We start from the raw sequence: 18,116 nt of genomic DNA on the forward strand, positions 1-18,116 counted from the left end.
GTTAACTTTTTAAGTGCAATTTTAAATTTCCCTGGAAACTTCCGGCTGAAAACGTCTAGGTATGATGACATTTGCGCGTGACGTCAAGGGTTGACGCGGAAGTATTGGGACACATTGTATCCAATACAAACAGCTCTGTTTTCATCGCAAAATTCCACAGTATTCTGGACATCTGTGATGGTGAATCTTTTACAATTTGTTCAATGAACAATGGAGACTGCAAAGAAGAAAGCTGTAGGTGGGATCGGTGTATTAGCGGCTGGCTGCAGCAACACAACCAGGAGGACTTTGAGATGGATGGCAGATGCGCTACCATGAGTACGCTGCTTTCTTACAAACATTTGATCACTTGCCCGTCCGTGTGTGGCGCTATGTGCATGTCACGTACGTAACTTTGGGGAAATATATGTTTCTTGCCGTCACTGATGGCGCCCAGGGTGTCGTCGAAAGCTACAACACCCGCCGCCGCGCCGCTGTCCTCACCTTGACTTCCTCCGTCTCCGGGCCGCCGACCGCATCGATGATCGGGTGAAGTCCTTCGTTGTGCCCTCGATCGCTGGAACGCAGGTGAGCACGGGTCGTGATGAGCAGATGAGAGCTGACTTAGGTGGAGAGCTAATGTTTTTATCATAGCTCTGTCGAGGTCCCGTAGCTAAGTTAGCTTCAATGGCGTCGTTAGCAACAGCATTACTAGGCTTCGCTAGGCGGTACAGCATTAACCGTGTGGTTACAGGTCCAGAGTTTGGTAGTATTGTTGATCTTCTGTCTATCCTTCCAGTCAGGGACTTATTTCGTCTGTTTCTATATGCAGTTAAGTACGATGCTATCCTGTTAGCTCCGTAGCTAAAGTGCTTCGCCGATGTATTGTTGAGGAGATAAAAGTCACTGTGAATGTCCATTTCACGTTCTCGACTCTCATTTTCAAGAGGATATAGTATCTGAGGTGGTTTTAAAATACAAATCTGTGATCCACAATAGAAAAAGGAGAAAGTGTGGAATCCAATGAACCCTTGTACCTAAGTTACGGTCAGAGCGAAAAAAGATACGTCCTGCACTGCACTCTAATCCTTCACTCTCACGTTCCTCATCCACAAATCTTTCATCCTGGCTCAAATTAATGGGGTAATCGTCGCTTTCTCGGTCCGAATCGCTCTCGCTGCTGGTGTAAACAATGTGCAAATGTGAGGAGCCCTTTAACCTGTGACGTCTCGCTACTTCCGGTACAGGCAAGGCTTTTTTATCAGCGACCAAAACTTTATCGTCGATGTTCTCTACTAAATCCTTTCAACAAAAATATGGCAATATCGCAAAATGATCAAGTATGACACATAGAATGGATCTGCTATCCCCGTTTGAATAAGAACATTTCATTTCAGTAGGCCTTGAAGAGCTGCTGCAGCTTTGTCCCGTTTCTCCGCCTCACATCGGACTCAAGAATAAGTAAAATACAAAAAGAAAACTGGTAAAAGGGCTGAATAACAAAACATTTCTTATTTCTTAGGCCTTTATTCCTCTGTGAATGAGTTTTTTCCACTTCAGTTTGGCCTTAAACTCTTCATTATTAGACATTTCGCGATCTTTCGATTTCCAATGGCCTGTGTCGTATTCTGGTAGTGTCGATGTAGATTCACTCGATTTGAAAGTTGATCTCCCTTTCTTCAAGCGGCTAATCTGGCCTTTGCGGTTTGCCACAAAGTCGATAGTCTGAGTAAACCTTTACAGCCGTCGCCTACAAGTAATTCTGTTTGACTTGGGATTATGCCGGGATAGAAGGGGGGAAAGGAAGAAAAGCCTTGTTATGTCTGTGGAGGTAGCAATCCTGATCCTTTTAAACAGTACTTGACTGTATTTATATTCATTTCCAAGTCGGACAATAAGTACACAATGGGGGGAAAAAAAACATATAAAGCAACAAAATAAAGGCTCGTGTGGAATTAAGTCAGGACACAACAGAACTGGACACAACAGAACTGGTAGACCATGAATGCCTCGGAATGAACGAAAAAAGAGTGAATGAACAATAGCTGGTTAGACAATTGCATTTCTTTTTTTCCGCGTTGAATATATGCCAACATGGCCTGAACTGCACAGTGTAGCACACAGATGTACAAAGTGTGCTTTTATTTGCCCGTAGCACATTCTAAAACTACAATTAAACACGAAAAAGCATGTCAAACAAATAGGTAAAGGAGGGCCAATGTGTATGTGTTGTGGGACCTGATTCTCACCAAGACACAGGACAGGGTTTGCACCAAGCCGAAAAGGGCATTTATTGCACAAGTCTTTTTAGGAAGGGCGGGGTGTGGAAGTAGCAAACTTAAATTGTCCATTAATAAACATTAGTGATGGGTCCGGCAACACCGATGCATCGGCGCATGCGTCGAGCTCATAGAGCGATACCGTGTGTCGGTGCGCGTATCGCTTTTAGAAAGTCTCGTGACCGAACACGAGCTGTTTTGGTCACGTGACCGCTCATGAGCTGTTCTGGTCACGTGACCGCTCATGAACTGTATCGCACTGACGCCTGCGCGTCAAACTGTTTATTAGGAAGCGGCACAATGCGTGTTGTTGAGGAACACCGTTAGGGCCGCTTGTTGTCACTGTCACTCAAAGTTGCATTTCAAAATTACACAGAATAAATGTGTTTATTTTGTTTAGAATTCAGATGGGTTTGATTTGGTGCGCGGCATATATTGGCTGTGCGGCGCACGGTGTGCGCGGAGGACGCTTGAGCACTGCGCAATTGCGCAGGCGCGCACCTTAGAGGGAAGGTTGCTCACAGGGCACAGAGGAGGCGTCAGTGCGATACAGTTCGCGTATCGGTCACGTGACCAAAGCAGCTCATGATCGGTCACGTGACTTTCTAAAAGCGGTACGCGCACCGACACACGGTTTCGCTCTATGAGCTCGACGCATGCGCCTATGCATCTGTGTTGCAGGACCCATCACTACTGTTACTAGAGAAGGTACAGGAATGACGGCGTGGCGAAGTTGGTAGCGTGGCCGTGCCAGCAATCGGTTACTGGGGTTCAATCCCCACCTTCTACCATCCTAGTCATGATACATGTTCACATTATTTGACTGTATCTAAAAAAGATAAAAATATATTTTTATTTAAATGAAGATATTAAATAATCCTAAATGAAATACAATGACTTGGTTTATATTATTGTATATACTAGGTCATAAAATCAGTGTCAGTTGAGTCGGTCCATAGGTTGCCTGTAGGGATTTTTAATGTCCAGCAGATGTCAGTATTTAGTGACACAGTATCGACACAGTATCAATACAGTTTTGCAATGTGTCTAAACGCTTCATGAGGCCTCATCAACCCATCACTAATAAACATAAATATCTCCCATCTGGGGCTCTCAGTCCTCCACACAGCACACTTCTCTAACGGTCAAAGGTCATTGCCTGTCAAACAAGAGAAAACATATCAGAAAACATTTCCATAATAATGTCATTCATTGGGAAATAGTGGACGTCTCACTTACCGCCTGATGCACCTGCTTTGACACAGAGGAGAGCCAGACCTGAATGAGGCAGAGTTAAGAACAGCTTGTAGCTCGGCCCCACCTGGCCGCGCAGCTGGTGGCACTTCAGGCTGATTGAGCAGGTGTACCGCCCCTCGATGATGCGGCCAAGGCTGGGGCGTTGTCTTCTGTGTTCCACTCTGCCTCCATTCCCTGGCTCCTCCCCTGTGAGGTGCCTACCTGTCAGGCGGTGCTTGAGTGAGACTCCACAGTGTGTATAATTAATGTATACACATTTAGCTGTAAAAACCTGCTGTACAGTATGTGTGTTTGGGTCCCTTTTTTTTCAGGAACACTAATACCAAAAGTCACAATGTCCGATGGAGTTTGAAAAACGTTATGACAGACCACCTCAAAAAAACGGGATGGAATTTTAATTTTTTTTACTGAATGGGACACCCAAAATGTACATTAAAATAAAGAAAGTGGGATTTACAATATTAACTATGAACTATAAAACACTGAATATTAAAGGCCTACTGAAATGAAATGTTCTTATCTAAACGGGGATAGCAGATCCATTCTATGTGTCATACTTGATCATTTCGCGATATTGCCATATTTTTGCTGAAAGGATTTAGTAGAGAACATCGACGATAAAGTTCGCAACTTTTGGCCGCTGATAAAAAAGCCTTGCCTGTACCGGAAGTAGCGTGACGTCACAGGTTGTGGAGCTCCTCACATCTGCACATTGTTTACAATCATGGCCACCAGCAGCGAGAGCGATTCGGACCGAGAAAGCGACAATTTCCCCATTAATTTGAGCGAGGATGAAAGATTTGTGGATGAGGAAAGTGAGTGAAGGATTAGAGGGCAGTGGAAGCGATTCAGATAGGGAAGATGCTGTGAGAGGCGGTGGGACCTGATATTCAGCTGGGAATGACTAAAACAGTAAATAAACACAAGACATATATATATACTCTATTAGCCAGAACACAACCAGGCTTATATTTAATATGCCACAAATTAATCCCGCATAACAAACACCTCCCCCCTCCCGTCCATATAACTCGCCAATACAAATCAAACACCCGCACAACACACTCAATCCCACAGCCCAAAGTACCATTCACCTCCCCAAAGTTCATACAGCACATATATTTCCCCAAAGTTACGTACGTGACATGCACATAGCGGCACGCACGTACGGGCAAGCAATCAAATGTTTGGAAGCAGCAGCTGCGTACTCACGGTAGCGTGTATCCAACTCAAAGTCCTCCTGGTAAGAGTCTCTGTTGTCCCATCTCCACAAGCATGCGTTTCCAACTCAAAGTCCTCCTGGTAAGAGTCTATGTTGTCCCAGTTCTCCACAGGCCAATGGTAAAGCTTGACTGTCATCGTTCGGGAATGTAAACAATGAAAAACCGGCTACGACGTAGCCGCTACGTGTTTGTGTTGCTGCAGCCGGCCGCTAATACACCGCTTCCCTCCTACAGCTTTCTTTTTTGCTATCTCCATTGTTCATTAAACAAATTGCAAAAGATTCACCAACACAGATGTCCAGAATACTGTGGAATTTTGCGATGAAAACAGACAACTTAATAGCTGGCCACAATGGTGTCCCAATATGTCCGCTACAATCCGTGACGTCACGCGCAAACGTCATCATACCGAGACGCTTTCAGCAGGATATTTTGCGGGAAATTTAATATTGCACTTTACTAATCTAACCCAGCCGTATTGGCATGTGTTGCAATGTTAAGATTTCATCATTGATATATAAACTATCAGACTGCGTGGTCTGCAGTAGTGGGTTTCAGTAGGCCTTTAACAACATATGAACATCGCTCCTTTTTTACTTTTCAGACCAGCTCCTTGATAGATAACACAACAGCAATCAGAATCAGAAATACTTTAATAATCCCTGAGGAGAAATGAATATTTTCAGCACAATCCCATTCAAGAGCAGACAAACATTACAGGGAGACAGAACAGGATCGCTGACGGGTCTGCCAACTTCCGGCGCCCCTTACAAAAAAGGTGAGAAACAGGTAAACGCTGGGAGAGGGGGGGGTGGGGGGGGGGGTGAGAGAAAAAAATATTTAGTCTAAGCCTGGGCCCCTGGAGAGGGGGTCCAGACTGAGGCCAAGGGAAAAAAAGAACCTCATAGCCATAGACAACATAAGCATGTGTGTAAGAGGGAAACATCAAAGGACATTAAAGACATTAAACGAGCAGAGTTGAGGCAGGCAGCCATTTGTACGTACAGCTACAAAAGTAAAAACAACAAAAAAATATATACACTGGTGGCCTCTGCGTTCCACGCCATCGTCTGCTGGGGTGGGGGGAGCATGGCCAGAGACAGGAGCAGACCCAACAAAGCAACCAAGAGAGCCGACTCCACCCTTGGCCGCCCACTAACTCTCGACCAGTGTCCATTCCGCATGGATGAGCGAAGATGCGTCTAAGGCAGGGGTAGGCAACCTTTACCACTCAAAGAGCCATTTTGACCCGTTTCACAAATTAAAGAAAACAATGGGAGCCACAAAACTCTTTTGAAATTTAAAATGAAATAACACTGCATACAAAGTTTTTTTTTGCTTTGTGCTACGTATAAACCAGGGGTCTCAGACACGCGGCCCGCACCTTAATACGAAAATGTAATATTAGTGTGGCCCGCGAGTTTTATATGAATGCTGCTTGACAGCGTCATACTTGCCAACCCTCCCGATTTTTCCGGGAGACTCCCGAATTTCAGGGCAACTATTCTCTCGAATGTCTGCTGATTTTCACCCGAACAACAATAATAAGGTTGTGCCGTGATGGCACTGCCTTTAGCGCCCTCTACAACCTGAACATACAGCGTGCTAGCCTAGTTACATGTTATATGAGGCTTCTGCAGACACACATGAGGGACTGCAAGGCATACTTGGTCAACAGCTATACAGGTCACACTGAGGGTGGCCGTATAAACAACTTTAACACTACTACTAATATGCACCACACTGTGAACCCACACCAAACAAGAATGACAAACACATTTCGGGAGAACATCCGCACCGTAACACAACGTAAACACAACAGAACAAATACCCAGAATCCCATGCATCCCTAACTCTTCCGGGCTACATTATACACCCCGCAGAAGTCACGAAAGTGCCACCCCTTGTCAAACAATCCCAAAGGGTCCTGAACCAAAAGACAAAAAAAAAAACCCACATGAAAACAAAAGGGAAACGCCAGGAACACAAAAGGATGACACAAGAGCACAGAGCTCCTGCCGCCAGCAGCCACTACAGCGGCACCTTCTTGAAAAAAAAATAAAACATGTAACAAACGGCAAAATATGAATGCCAGGTGTAATGAACACCTACAATATGATATATTATCACGTAAAAATCTGCTTCCACATCTGTTTCTGACACATTCGTTTCAGGCTGGCTGCCCTGAGAAAAATCAATCAATCAATCAATGTTTATTTACAAACCCCATTTCCATTTGAGTTGGGAAATTGTGTTAGATGTAAATATAAACGGAATACAATTATTTGCAAATCATTTTCAACCCACATTCAATTGAATGCACTACAAAGACAACATATTTGATGTTCAAACTGATAAACATTTTTTTTTTGCAAATAATCATTAACTTTAGAATTTGATGCCAGCAACACGTGACAAAGAAGTTGGGAAAGGTGGCAATAAATACTGATAAAGTTGAGGAATGCTCATCAAACACTTATTTGGAACATCCCACAGGTGAACAGGCAAATCGGGAACAGGTGGGTGCCATGATTGGGTATAAAAGTAGATTCCATGAAATGCTCATGTCATTCACAAACAAGGATGGGGCGAGGGGCACCACTTTGTCAACAAATGCGTGAGCAAATTGTTGAACAGTTTAAGAAAAACCTTTCTCAACCAGCTATTGCAAGGAATTTAGGGAATTCACCATCTACGGTCCGTAATATCATCAAAGGGTTCAGAGAATCTGGAGAAATCTCTGCATATAAGCAGCTAAGCCCGTGACCTTCGATCCCTCAGTCTGTACTGCATCAACAAGCGACATAAGTGTGTAAAGGATATCACCACATGGGCTCAGGAACACTTCAGAAAACCACTGTCAGTAACTACAGTTGGTCGGTACATCTGTAAGTGCAAGTTAAAACTCTCCTATGCAAGGCGAAAACCGTTCATCAACAACACCCAGAAACGCCGTCGGCTTCGCTGGGCCTGAGCTCATCTAAAATGGACTGATACAAAGTGGAAAAGTGTTCTGTGGTCTGACGAGTCCACATTTCAAATTGTTTTTGGAAACTGTGGACGTCGTGTCCTCCGGACCAAAGAGGAAAAGAACCGTCCGGATTATTATAGGCGCAAAGTTGAAAAGCCAGCATCTGTGATGGTATGGGGGTGTATTAGTGCCCAAGACATGGGTAACTGGTACCAAAATGGTCTAACACTAGTATCTACCTATGTCAAACCCTATCTATCTATCAATCAATCAATTACAGTTAATCTGTATAGCACTTTTTACAAACCACAATGACATTCCCTGATCTGATCCAACAAGGAACAACAAAATAAACATTTAGGTGAGATAAAAAGCAGACAAAGGTGAAAGACCACGATGCAAGACAGGTAAATATCAGATAAGCCGAGCCCTGCCGTGAAAATATACAATAACAGAACTATTACAGAACAGAGCCACGAGCTGCGCTACATTTTTAGCAGGGCGGTGAGTGCGTAGATCCAACGGGTGCACCAGTAAGGAATAATTGAATCCATTGAATTCTGTGCTCTCTGAGATGTACTATGCATCATTCTGGTAACTACTGCCATCAGCCTCCTAGCCCACACAGGTAATGATTGTAATGCTTTCCAAATAGCATGCAGTGAACATAAGCGCTCTGCAGGATAGCTGCACTTTTTGTATTTACACCACACACACACACACACACACACACACACACACACACACACACACACACACACACACACACACACACACACACACACACACACACACACACACACACACACACACACACACACACAGACACAGACACAGACACACGCACACACGCACACACATTCATGTATTTATCTACCTACCTGAGACCTCTGAAAAATACCTACCTCTTTAGGACCACCCTTTCTGGATATATAAAGATTTGTATTTACAACATTAATAATCAGAATCAGAAACAATATATACATACTATGCAAATATAAAAAAGCTTCTTGTGAAAAATGAGTTGGAATATCACAAGAAAAAGGTCGCAATTTCACAAGAAAAACTTTGGCAGTATTACAATAAAAGTCGTAATTTTACAGGAAAAACTGAACATTTGTGCACTATTATGATAAAAGTTGGAATTTTGCTCAAATACAGCCGCAATTTTACAAGAAAAAGTTTAAATTGTTGGCGGTTTTATGAACAGAGTTGTAATTTTACTCAACACAACCCCCAATTTTGTAAGAAAACTTAAAAATGTTGGCAATATTGTAATAATAATCGGAATTTTACTCTGCAAAATGATGACAAAAGTCATAATTTTACTCAAATGTCACTATTTACTTGATGTCTCAAGAAAGGTCGAAATACAAGAACACACACACGCACACACACACACACAGACAGACACACACACATTCATGTATTTCTTACCTACCTGAGACCTCTGAAAAATACCTACCTCTTTAGGACCACCCTTTCTGGATATATAAAGATTTGTATTTACAACATTAATAATCAGAATCAGAAACGATATATACATACTATGCAAATATAAAAAAAGCATCTCGTGAAAAATGAGTTGGATTTTCACAAGAAAAAGGTCGCAATTTCACAAGAAAAACTTTGGCAGTATTACAATAAAAGTCGTAATTTTACAGGAAAAACTGAACATTTGTGCAATATTATGATAAAAGTTGGAATTTTACTCTATTACAGTCGCAATTTTACAAGAAAAAGTTTAAAATGTTGGCAGTTTTGAGTTGTAATTTTACTCAACAAAACCCCCAATTTTGTAAGAAAACTTAAAAATGTTGGCAATATTGTAATAATAATTGGAATTTTACTCTGCAAAATGATGACAAAAGTCATTATTTTACTCAAATGTCACTATTTTCTTGATGTCTCAAGAAAGGTAGAAATACAAGAACACACACACACACACACACACACACACACACACACACACACACACACACACACACACACACACACACACACACACGGGGGGGACCCACTGTTCTCATTATAGACAAATAGACGGCTTGAAATTCACTGTCAGGCTCAGTCACAGTCGTCTGTCATGGAAGCAATTGTTCTTTAACGGTCAAGATGTTGCTCATGAGCACACAGTGTGTTCAAGAACCGAAGACGAAAACTTCGGCCCGTGGGATAACTATTTGTTATGATGATACAAAAAAGATTGACCCATACAACTTCCCATGTTACATCTTCCCCTGTGTTCTCTGACATCTTGTATTTACACACTTTAAAGCATTTCCTATAACAATGTGACTCCTAAGGCTATAAATGAATTACATTTTTTCATATAATAACATTGTTTTTGTATTGTTTTTAACTTGACAATTTTAAAGTGTCTGTATTAAAAAATAATAAAAAAACTAGAGCAGGATGCACGATCAGTTTGCTAAATCGGACCCATTGAATCCAATACAAAACGCTCTGTTTTCATCCCAAAATTCCACAGTATTCTGGACATCTGTGTTGGTGAATCTTTTGCAATTTGTTTAATGAACAATGAAGACTGCAAAGAAGAAAGCTGTAGGTGCGATCGGTGTATTAGCGGCGGACTACTGCAACACAACCAGGAGGACTTTGAGATGGATAGCAGACGCGCTAGCCGCCGACCTCACCTTGACTTCCTCCGTCTCCGGAAAAAAGATACGTCCTGCACTGCACGCTAGTCCTTCACTCTCACGTTACTCATCCACAAATCTTTCATCCTCGCTCAAATTAATGGGGTAATCGTCGCTTTCTCGGTCCGAATCTCTCTCGCTGCATTGAAAACAATAGGAAAATGTGAACAGCCCTTCCTCCTGTGACGTCACGCTACTTCCGGTAGGGGGAAGGCTTTTTTTTATCAGAGACCAAAAGTTGCAAACTTTATCGTCGTTGTTCTCTACTAAATCCTTTCAGCAAAAATATGGCGGTATCGCAAAATGATCAAGTATGACACATACAATGGATCTGCTATCCCCGTTTAAATAAAAACATTTCTTTTCAGTAGGCCTTTAAGTGCCCACTATACCGATAAAATAACAAATGTAATGGTAAGATGCAAGGACTTAAGTCAACGTGACCATCATCTTTTTAGTTAGAGTTCCGTGCAGGGCTTGCAATTTAGTTGAATGCCTGATGCATGCTCCCTGAACTCCATTGTAAAAATGTGTGTTTCTACACTTGTTTTGTGTGTTCTATATTATTTAATGCTTAAATCTAGCATGTTCACATTAGTTAAGTTTGTAGTTATGTTAGCTTGATTGTGGCCATGGTGTCATTTTGCTGAATGTTTTGTTTATATATATGTTTATAACATGCTATTTAGGTTAGCTGCATGTACATATTGCACCATTATGCCTCGTTTGTAGGTATATTTGAGCTCTTTTAATTTCCTTTCCTTATGTCCTCTGTGTATTTAATGTATATTTGCATGTCTCATGACACATTATCTGTATGTAATATTGGCTGCATTTCTCATAGTTGTTTGTCTGCCATTATACACCACAGAAAAGGTTACCTAGCTTGCATAGATTGTAAAAATCCATTAGAAGACAGCCTGCCGTTTCCTTTAACTTGGACACACACATATATACCTTTGGCCATTCTAAGCCAGTCATTTCCAGGAAGCCTCCATTGTATTAATGTTTTCCAATGTTGTACACATGTGTAAACTAAATATTACATTTCAACATTTCTGTCAACAAAGATTCATTTAGCTATGAAGTATGTGTTATCCGATTACTCGATTATTTGAACAAACTAATCAGTAGGTTACTCAATTACTAAAATACTGTACTCGATGGCTGCAGCCCTACTTTGATGTGTACTGTGTGAAAGTACAGGAACAATACTTTTACTGTCTAAACAGTTACGTGTTAGCTTTCAAGCTAGGTCAAGTTTGTTGCAATAGTCCAGGCCTATTAAACTGGCGGCCAAAGCTTTTCATTTGCCCCGCCGAACATTACCCAAATAGGCTTGATGAAACCATTTAAACTAGGGTTGCTAATGTATGCAGTACTCCCGCCACCCCACAGGTGGCAACAGCGAGGAATGTGTCACGATGAAGCAGCAGTTAGGTGAGTAGAAAAATACCACTCATTCAACTTGAAAAAAAATCCAAATAAATTGCAAAAATTGGACTTTTAACGACTGGACAACAAAGTATGGATGTTGTGCCCCGAGTGAGGGGTGTAAAAGCTTCATCATGAAACTTGGTCAACTCTTTGTAAGTAGATATTGTGCATAAAGATATTTTAATTTGTTTTGTAACTCTGGGCAATCATTAGGGATGATGCTCTGAACCGATTTTCCCGGTTGTTCGATAAGAAAAGAACCGAGTCCTCGGACTCGAATCCCTTTTTGAGAACCGGTACCCGTTATCGAGACCACTATAGCAAAGAAAAAGAGTTGGTTCTTTATTCGAATCCCTGGGAACGAATCCCAAATGGGCAATGTTATGCCCATTTGATTGTAGACTCTTACTGACACCTTGTGGCGATATGCAAATACTACGCGCCATTAGTTTGGGCACTTCCGGGTTGGCGAGTCAGTTCAGTTCATGAAACAATTGAGAAGTAGACAAGTTGTGTTAGCTCCTACAAGCCTTGGAAAAGATAAGTCTGTAAGTAAACTGTTTAACTTCTTTATGTAACTCAATATTAAGGTGGAAAGTGGTTAAATTTAAAACTAAGATGTTTATTGAAAAACAATTTTTGTGCACTGTTTCAATATATGTTTTGAGGACTTAAAATGGCTGCCAGTTGTGTATTTCCACCATCGAAATAGTTTCAACGCTCAGAAGTATTTGTTTGATGATAGTAATGTATATTTGTGTGACGCTAATATTTACATACTGTGTATTACATTTCAGTATGTTAATTGAATCACATAGCTTGTACATTTGTCATTGTGTGTATTTCAGTTAAAAAAAATAAATAATAACAGTCCAGTGCAAGACAAAAGTAAAGATAGGAAAAGACAAAGCAAGATCAACAACAATAAAGAGCCTAAATGGATTAATCTGCTTTGGAACTTTATTAGACGTCTTGGATTGTTTGTTAGCTGTCTGCCTGTGTGTGTAGTTAGTATGTTCCAATAGCAGCAACTTTTTGAAGAGCTGTATTATTTTCCGTTTTGTGCCCAAAGGACTGATTTTATTTAACACTATATTTTTATTTATACACCTATAGTGATCACAGAGACAGGTTGTTTTTGTGTTACTGTATATATTTGTTTTTCTGAAAAATCCCACTTAATATACTTTGGGTAACAACAGTCAATATTTATTTATTTTATTTTTTTAGGGGGGTAACAGTCAATATTTATTTATTTATTTTATTTTTATTTTTTTCTTATAAAATAAAAGTGAGCTTTTGTTAAACCAAATATTGTGTTTTTTTCCATATACAACAACCTATATGGATTCGATAAGAGAATCGATAAGGAATCGGTTCGATAAGAAGATTCGATAATAGGCTCGAACTCGATAATTTCTTATCAAACATCATCCCTAGCGATCATAGCTCGTTTAATACATGTAGCGCTAGATTTGACCTGTAGAGGGCAATAACGCTACACCTTAGGTTTAATTGTGATAAGTACATACATTGTGTGCAATGTTTGATGTACTCTGGATGTTGTTTAATTTCTATATGTGTAAACCTACGTAGTTGTGTGAATGTATTAACACTAAACCTTCTATTTTATTCATGTAAAATATAAAGTGGACATTATTACTATAAAATACACAATAGGCGTTGTACTTTCGTAATGTTTGTTTCATATTTATATTTTCAATCTGACAATCCTAAACGATAAAGAAATAAAACTGTGAAAGGAAAGTAATTTAAAAGAAGGGACATCACCCTCCCAATAAAAACGTCTTCTTACTGTTAACTAGCTGCACACGCTGGAATCGAGTAGCGAGGGTTAGGGTATAAAAAAATAATACATGTATTGACAGTGCAGTGTTAAAGCCAATGTGTTTATTTTTTAATAAAGTAAACTAAGTCTCTTAGAAATATAACCTGCGCAGACGAAACATCGCCATTTTGATTTTCGGACCCCGAGCCCTTGGACTCTTGAAGCTACGGCCCTCTTCATTATGTAGTTGAATAGTCCTGCATTAGTCTATTACTTTTTAAATTATCTTTGACATATGCCCGTCTCAGACTGTTCACTTGTTCATTTGCCCCATTTGTAGTTTGAATTGTTTTGTTTTGTTTATTCTGATTTTAGTTGACATTTTTAGAGTTCTGCGGAGATGTCTGATATTAAGTGGTTACCACAGCAACATAAACAACCTGGCAGGGGTTAAAAATGGTCAATAATGGAAAATGTAGGCATTTCATAAGATCTGCCAGAACTCTGTTTTGTTGTCATATTTAACAAATTCAAAAGTGAAAAAATCAAATTGCTTTTTTACTGTTAAATTCTTCAAATATTAAAAAGTCTCTGCTTTTAATGCATGGAAGTATTTCAGTAGGCAAATGAGAGGCTACATAAAAACATACATATAAATCCCATCCAATGCCATTTTGTCGTCTGGCTTCCTTCCCCTGCTTGATCGGCTGTGTGCAGATTGATGTGGCCTCTATCAAATAATAGCCGTGGCCTTTACTGCAGCGCGGCGGAGTGGATATCAGATGCTCCATCTGTGCTGCACTGCAGCCCTCTTGGTGAAGTCACAATGATTGTCTTGGGTTAGCATGATTGGCACCATGCCCGAGCCGCAGCGTGTCACACTCCGACCCCCTGGGATCAAAGCTCTATTAGCGTCATCATGTCAGATTAAGAGCCAGTTACCCGGCATCACTTTTTGATGAGTTGAGAGAAAACGGGTGGTGTCGACTGCAGCTCTTTGGCATGCAGTGATAGGAAGAATCCTGCTTTGATTCCCAGTTTGATGGTTGCAGCTTTTAGGAAACATAGGACGCATATTATCTATCTGAAAACAGGTGACAGTGTGGTTTAGGGATGGGTGATATGTCTATATTGCAATATATGAGATATATCACAATATATTATATGGAATATAAATAATAATAGGACCATTTCAAAACAGGAACCTAATTTAGCTGCTAACATATTGTGTGATTTCTTGTTACTTTTTGTTGTAACGTGTGTCTATCTACACGGCTGTTAGCATGTAAAAACACTGTTGTTTGGATACTTAACAACAATTATATAAATACTGTGTCAGGACTGGGCCTTTGGCGTGATTTGTTCTCCCGTGGTGCAAATGAACTGAAGCGGATATGGCGTGGAGGTAAGGACATGATTTTATTTTACACTAACAAAGCTCAAAAAGTTATAAACAAAAGGCGCTCACAGCGGAGGTAAAAAGACTATGAAAACAAAAGGTGAGCAAATAGGCGGAAATACAAAACTAGACTATGAAACAAAATACATGCACGTGGGCACAAAACTATGAACAATAAACAAAAACTTACTTGACATGGAAAGTTCAGCAGGAACTATGGAAGCATGGGTAAAAGTTATCTAGTGAAGAGAAGGTGATGTTGTCAGGAAGACAGCCTGGCAACTGGGAGCTTAAATAATAGTGACAGCAGGTACGTGACTCAAAATGTGAAAATGTGAGACAGGTGTGTGTGAGTCCAAACGTGGAACAGGTGAAAGTAATGAGTAACCATGGAAACAAAACAAAACCAGGAAGTGAAACCAGGAACTAAGGAAGTCCAAAACTAACAGCATAACTAAACAAAACATGATCTGGACCATGGATCATGACAGAACCCCCTCCTCAAGGACAGATACCAGATGTCCAAAACCAGAAAAAATGAACAAGAGTCATGGGAGGGCGGGAGGGGGACATGGCGGTGGGTCGCCAGACCACGTGTCCCCGAATCCGTCGGGGCAGAATCAGGTGCCGGCGACGCGTAGACCGCCGCTGTACCTGATGAGGTGGGCGACCCGGGAAGGGCCACATCCGTGGCCGACGAGGAGATCGGCGCACTTGGCGTGGCGGACGACCAGGTAGCGGCCATATCCGTGGCCGACGAGAAGGCAGGCGCGTTGTCGTCGTGGTAGCAGCAGATGACGCAGGCGCGGGTGCAGCCGACGAAGCAGGCGGCGAAGCTTGGCGCGGGTCCTGGTCTTGGCATGGGGGGTCCTGGTCTTGGCATGGTGGTTCTTGGCTTGGGTCCTGGCGGCTTGAAGGGTCATGGCTTGGGTCTCGGCGGCGTGGTTCTTGGCGGCTTGGGGGGTCTTGGCATGGCGGTACTTGGCGGCGTGGTTCTTGGCGGCGTGGTTCTTGGCGGATTGGAGGGTCTTGGCTTGGGTCAGGGTCTTGGCTTGAGTCCTGGCTTGGTGGGTCTTGGCGAGGGTCTTGGTCTTGGTCTTGGCGGGGGTCTTGGTCTTGGTCTTGGCGTGGGGGGTCTTGGTCTTGGCGTGGGTCTTGGTCTTGGCTTGGGGGTGCTTGGTCTTGGCTTGGGGCTGCGACTGGCGGCACTTGGCGTCGTGGAGCTGCGACTGGTGGCACTTGGCGTCGTGGAGCTGCGACTGGCGGCACTTGGCGTCGTGGAGCTGCGACTGGCGGCACTGGGCGTCGTGGAGCTGCGACTGGCGGCACTAGGCGTCGTGGAGCTGCGACTGGCGGCACTAGGTGTCGTGGAGCTGCGACTGGCGGCACTTGGCGTCGTGGAGCTGCGACTGGCGGCACTTGGCGTCGTGGAGCTGCGACTGGCGGCACTTGGCGTCGTGGAGCTGCGACTGGCGGCACTTGGCGTCGTGGAGCTGCGACTGGCGGCGAGTGGCGGCACTTGGCGTCGTGGAGCTGCGACTGGCGGCACTTGGCGTCGTGAAGCTGCGACTGGCGGCACTTGGCGGCGTGGAGCAGGTAGCAAAACTTGGCGTGGAGCTGCAACTGGTGGCGCTTGGCGTGGAGCTGCAACTGGTGGCGCTTGGCGTGGAGCTGCGACTGGTGGCGCTTGGCGTGGAGCTGGTGGAGGTGGCCTAGCTGGAGGCTGTGGCTTGGCAGGTCGAAAGACTGGTGGTGGCGGCCGTGCTGGTGGCTGTGGCTTGGCAGGTCGAAAGACAGGTGGTGGTGGCCGAGCTGGAGGCTGTGGCTTGGCATGGCGATGCTGACCCACCCCACCTGAACAGTTCCCAGCCCTAGCCATCCCCCCTCAAGGAGCGGATCCCAGACCTGCTCCCCGCGGTCTGGAACCGTCTTTTGGGGTGGGTGGAGGGAGGTCAGGAGGGGGGCAGAATCTTCCCCTCCAAACTGTCCAAAAAGTCTTTCTTCCTGGGATTGAGTGGGTGAAAAAAAATAATTGTGTGACTTGGGCGTGGCTTGAGTTTTGGGGGGCGGGGCATGAAAACTGGGTGACTGTGACTGACAGGATCTAATTTGTAAAAACATGTCCTGATAATGTCTTATAATGTTTTTACAGTCTGTTGCTGGAGGTGAGTGATCAAAAGAAAAAGTCTTGAAAAAAAAATCCTGGTCTGTGATGTCATCCTGGGTAAGCCGGGCAGGCTGCGGCCCATTTCCGCCCGGAGGGGGAGGAGCTTGCGGGAGCGCCGCGTGCTGTCCGCTCACCTTCCCTGACGTCCTCTGTCTGGCGCGGCGCTTCCGGGACAGGGATGACGCACCAACGTCCCCCGGGCCAAATGGAGCTGATCGGCACCAGTTTGCCGGTCGGACCCCACATGAGATCCTTGCGCTCCATGGGGGAATGGCGAAGTGTTTCCGCCTCCATAGCGCGCAGGACTTCCCACGCTCCCTCGTCCAATTTTGCGGGAGAACTTTTTTGCTGGCAACATCTGTCAGGACTGGGCCTTTGGCGTGATTTGTTCTCCCGTGGTGCAAATAAACTGAAGCGGATATGGCGTGGAGGTAAGGACATGATTTTATTTTACACTAACAAAGCTCAAAAAGTTATAAACAAAAGGCGCTCACAGCGGAGGTAAAAAGACTATGAAAACAAAAGGTGAGCAAATAGGCGGAAATACAAAACTAGACTATGAAACAAAAGACATGCACGTGGGCACAAAACTATGAACAATAAACAAAAACTTACTTGACATGGAAAGTTCAGGAGGAACTATGGAAGCATGGGTAAAAGTTATCTAGTGAAGAGAAGGTGATGTTGTCAGGAAGACAGCCTGGCAACTGGGAGCTTAAATAATAGTGACAGCAGGTACGTGACTCAAAATGTGAAAACGTGAGACAGGTGTGTGTGAGTCCAAACGTGGAACAGGTGAAACTAATGAGTAACCATGGAAACAACAAAACCAGGAAGTGAAACCAGGAACTAAGGAAGTCCAAAACTAACAGCATAACTAAACAAAACATGATCCGGACCGTGGATCATGACATACTGCGATATTTCGGTTTGTGACGGTATCAAACGAAAACTT

At 43.2% G+C, this 18,116-nt stretch overlaps 1 protein-coding gene across 1 annotated transcript in view; it reads left to right on the top strand.

Annotated features, from left to right (window-relative positions):
* Positions 1–18,116, top strand: part of vstm2a (V-set and transmembrane domain containing 2A) — a 259,603-nt gene that overhangs the window by 36,483 nt on the left and 205,004 nt on the right. The window lies entirely within an intron of this gene.

The sequence above is a fragment of the Entelurus aequoreus genome, linkage group LG15 (assembly GCF_033978785.1).
Source record: "Entelurus aequoreus isolate RoL-2023_Sb linkage group LG15, RoL_Eaeq_v1.1, whole genome shotgun sequence".
Classification (NCBI taxonomy): Eukaryota; Metazoa; Chordata; class Actinopteri; order Syngnathiformes; family Syngnathidae; genus Entelurus; species Entelurus aequoreus.